Genomic DNA, 4,751 nt, shown 5'->3' on the forward strand with positions numbered 1-4,751 from the left:
GCCTCCCGAGCCGGGTTGACGCCGGCGCGGCGGCATGTTTGTTGAGGGCACCTGGCTTCTCCCGCTTGCGCCGCCAAGTGAGCCTGGAAGCGCGCACCCACCTGGCTCCAGGAAGGAACAGGGACCGAGCTCGCGTGCTGGGCCTCACTCCCAATGGGGGCGTCGGCCACTCCATCGCAACCGAGTCCTAGGCATTTTGGGGGCTCATTATAACACAAGAAACACGCTGGAGAAGCTTGTTAGAGGTGACAGCTGAGAAGTACTGCTGCTGGGGCTTCTGCCTCCAAACCAAAGTACTTTCCACTGCATTGTTCTGGGCCCTCCATAGAAGATGTGCTGTCCTTCTGAAGAGAAAAAATGATTGCATGGCTTCTGCATATTAGCATATTAGCCTAGTAGAGTGTCCAGAGTCACCCAGAAAGATTAGGGCTGTAAGAAAGTAAAGCTAATTTAAAATATTAAAGAGGACTTCCAGTTACAATTAATCCTGTGTATCCTGCTCCTTCTCCAAACCTTAAATAACGGTAAAGCAATGACAAAGGGAACAAACCCACAAAGGCAAAAAGAACGAGAAGAGATGACTGCAGACCGGTTATACCAACACATTTTTGGAGGACAAGAGCAATAACTTACTCATTCCTTACAGCGTGGCAGACATTGTTCTAAGTGTTTTACACATCGTTCAATCCTTTAAACAACCTAAAAGGGAGATATTAAGTATATGTTACAGATAAGTGAGCCATAGAGAGGTTACCTGAACCCAACCACCCTCTCTGCAGATGGAGGTGTCAGGAGAACTGAGGAAACTGCCTGTAGAAGGGGATATTTAGCCAGTGATTCACAAAGCAGAACCCCAGAAAGCTTCAGGTGCCTTGAAGGTAGAAGGGAGGGCAGGCAGGATTGAAAATGTAAATTGTTCAGGCAGACTAGTTTAAGATGCTAAAGACAGGGCATCAGAGGGATTCTAGACACACAGACTAACAAAGGACAAGAGGTGCCATCATGAAGTTTTCCTCCTGAATAGAGCAATGCTAGCAGCCACCTTCTCTGCCCCTCCCATAATGCAGGCACCCCTCCATCGCTCCCCACCACTCTCTTCCCATAACCCTATTTTTCTCTGAAGAAATGAGTAGACGAAAGACCCTAGAGAACTGGCTCGGCGATACCAACATTCAGCATCCCCTGGTGTGAGCCTCACAAACACAGCATTTCCCAACATTTTTGTTTGATATTTGAAGGAAATGGAAAACGGGAAAAAATGGTCTCAAAAAGTATTCTATAACTAGCATCTTCAAATAAAAGATATCTCAGCTATGAAACAAGAGGATTTCTTTTTTTAAGAGGAGACAGCAGAGCACAGGAAATGGTTCTTCTATAGTAAAAATGATATCCCCAATTTTAAAACATCAATATGAGTTGGAAAAATTTAGAAAGTAGAAACAGATGAAAAATGGAGCAAAAACAAAAGGATCCAGTATCCAATTAACAGGAGTTTAGAAACAAAAACAAAATGAAGAGACAATTTTTCAAAAACCTAATACTAGAAAATTTAGCAGACAGAAACGTTTTTCACAGTGCAAGGGCCCAGAGTGCTCACCACAATGACTATTAAGAAACCCACACAAAGGAACATGGTGGTGAAGTTTCAGAACACAGCAGATAAGAGAAAAACTAAGAGCTGCAGAGGGGAAAACTTACAAAGGACTTGGCATCACATACACAATAGTATCAGGCTTCCTATCAGCAACACTGGAATTTAGAAGGGAGTAATGCTTTCAAAATGTGGAGATAATTTATTTCTAACTTAAAGAGTTTTAAAACCCAGCCAATTCAGAGAGAAAGCAAGGTGAATAAAGATAGTTTCAAACAAGCACCTAGCCTGGATTAGAACAGGAAGACAGGGGGTTCTAAGAGAAACTTCTCTGAGGTGTGGGGAAGAGAACTGATACAGACTGCCTGATATCTGACTGATGAGGAAAACAGTAAGCAGAAGGTGTTAAATTTCTGTTGGGGGAATCTGGCAAGAATTGGTGACAGCGACACAGAAAATAAAGTAACCAAAAAAGTGGGCTGGGTGCCACCATGGCTCACTTGTAATCCCAACACTTTGTGAGGCCAGGACAGGCAAATCACTTGAGCACAGGAGTTCAAAACCAGCCTGGACACTGTAATGATGAGATCCCTGTCTCCACAAAAAATAAAAAAATTAGCTGGGCATGGTGGCTGACATCTGTATTCGCACCTACTGCAATGGCTGGGGTGGGAGGATCGTTTGAGCCCAAGTCAAGGCTGGGGTGAACTGATTTGTGCCACCTCACTCCAGCCTGGGTGACAGAGTGAGACCGTCTCAAAAATAAAAATAAAAAAATAAAAGCAGTTATCACCCCCAGGAAAGTTGTTCAGAAAATGTAATAGTAGTATACTTAGTCACAAGAAAAATCTTCAACATGATTTAATTGAGGTAGGGAGAAGGAAGTCAGTGTGATATGAGGATTCTAAATTCTCATCTTGCACAATGGGAAGTTTGGCAGCTCAACTCCAAGAATCCAAGAAAAAGGCATATAATCCGACTATTTTGAAATATGGAGGCAAGTACCTGATGAAATACCTAAAAAATTCAAAAGTGATGGCTTTCAGGGAGTAGCACTCACATGTAACTTTTTAAATATGCTCATGCTTAGGAAGTTATCAGTTAATTGGCAGCCAGATAATGCTAGTTCCATAAGTTTCTTGAGAACAGGGTAGAGGGAAGAGCTCTAAATTGAAGGAACTGTGTGAAGCAAACGTGACTTTCATACAGAACCACCAGGACTGGTTTTCAGGAAATTAGGATTCTAATCCAAGGGAACTCTCAACTCCTATATGTTCTTGGGCAATTCACTGAACATCAACTTGCTCTTCTTTGCAATGGGGGGCTCAGAGAGCTTGCCTACATGGACAAGTAGACTCCTGAAAAAAAGGTGAGGTAAATACTAAGAGTTGGCAGTTTCATTCTATGAAGAAAATTGAGGAATAGATGAAAACCCTTCAGTGTTCATTTATCACCTGCTTGATGCCTGAGAGACTGTGCAAGGTAATTATATCAAGGTCGGGTTTTTTTTTTTTTCCCCCCAGGGATGCTTGAGTGTATCAGCACCTGATAATTATAAGGCTCTATATTAGTCTTCTTTATTCCCCATGTATGTGAATTTTAAACATCTCCATGTTTCATTGCTAATAACTGCTTTGCAAATTTAAATTCATGGTTCGGTAGGGAACTGGGAAGAAGTAGAACAAATGGAGTTAAAATGTTTTAAGGGTTAGAAGATACAAAAAGAACCAAAAGAAGGGAGAGGCTGTGAACATTAGGAACATTATGATACTTAAGCTAAAATCCACAGGCTGGAAATGGTTCAAGAGTTTTGGAATGTTTAGGGATGCAGTGGGTTGCTACATCAAAGAACTCTTTCCTAAGAACTGGGACAAAAAGGAACAACTTAATTTTAAGGTTCGTGGAAAGAATACACAGAACAAAGGAAGAAGTGTTGTAGGCAGCTTGAACTGGAACTGGGCTTTGCATTTCAATGGGGGCAGGAGGCGGAAAACAGAACCTGGATCAAATCTCGTTCCGCTGATTTCTCCTCCCTTTATTCTTTAGGACTAATTTTGTTGGCACACAATAAAAACCTACATGAGTCTTCCTTACCTCTGAAATATTATATGCCTTTAATTTTCCCTTCTTTGATTTGTAGAATTTTGACATTGCTTTGGTCTTTTGATGCTGCACATTACAGAAGGACTAAACAAATTCAACAGCAGCTAACAGAGTAATTAACTATTAACCACACCAGGCTTTAACTTGTGTTATCAAATTTAGTCCTTAGGAAACCCTGAGATATGGCCAGGCAGAGTGGCTCATGCCTGTAATCCCAGCACTTTGGGAGGCCGAGGCGGGTGAACCGCTTGAGCTGAGGAATTGGAAACCAGTCTGGGCAACATGGTGAAACCCTGTCTCTACTAAAAATACAAAAATGAGCCGGACATGGTGGTACATGCCTGTAGTCCCAGCCACTCGGGAGGCTAAGGTAAAAGGATTGATCACCTGAGCCGGGGAGGATGAGGCTGCAGTGAGCCAAGATCATGCCATTGCACTCCCGCCTGGGTGACACACACAGTCTCAAGAAACAAACAAACCCTGAGATAATTACCTCGCATAGTCACTCAGCCAGTAGGTGGGATAGCTGAGACTTGACTTCAAAGACCCTTTTTGCTACTATGTCCGCTTTCTAGTGTGCTAAAGTGAAAATATATCAGAAGCCCATAAGAGAGATTATTAGATGAGGCCAAGATAAACATCTTGAAACAGGAAGTCAAAGTTACCCTCTTTCATCTCCTATAATGCTTTTGCCACCTAAAACAAGATATGGGTGTTATAGTGATGGTAGGTAACAGAACTGGGGACCCTGAGAAAAATCTCCAAAATAAGATTCTTTTGCCCTTAACTAATTCTTAGAATCTTTTGAGCTACATTTAAATCATGGAATTGCCCACTATACTTTCACATTGTTAAGAATGATTATGCTTATAAACTCTCCTTATGTTCTGTAAAGAAAATTAATGATTTTATCCTAAGATGCCTTTGAAAAAATTAAAAAACAAACAGAACTAAGCACTGCCTTCACACGAGTTCAGATACTTAATTATAACTTTCATTATAGTGAAGGTACTTATTATACTGAGATTAATGAATTAACAAGATTCTTAAGCCACAG

The 4,751-nt window shown here is 41.5% G+C and overlaps 1 protein-coding gene across 1 annotated transcript in view; it reads right to left on the reverse strand.

Annotated features, from left to right (window-relative positions):
- The window catches only part of LOC105550242 (chromosome unknown open reading frame, human C7orf25), a 3,075-nt gene extending 2,894 nt beyond the window's left edge, over positions 1–181 (reverse strand). Inside the window, exon 1 of the mRNA XM_011995115.1 lies at positions 102–181. The gene's annotated coding sequence lies outside the window, so the exon portion shown is untranslated. The remainder of the gene's footprint in view (positions 1–101) is intronic.
- Positions 182–4,751: the final 4,570 nt, after the last annotated feature.

This window comes from Mandrillus leucophaeus, unplaced genomic scaffold (assembly GCF_000951045.1).
Source record: "Mandrillus leucophaeus isolate KB7577 unplaced genomic scaffold, Mleu.le_1.0 Scaffold472, whole genome shotgun sequence".
Classification (NCBI taxonomy): domain Eukaryota; kingdom Metazoa; phylum Chordata; class Mammalia; order Primates; family Cercopithecidae; genus Mandrillus; species Mandrillus leucophaeus.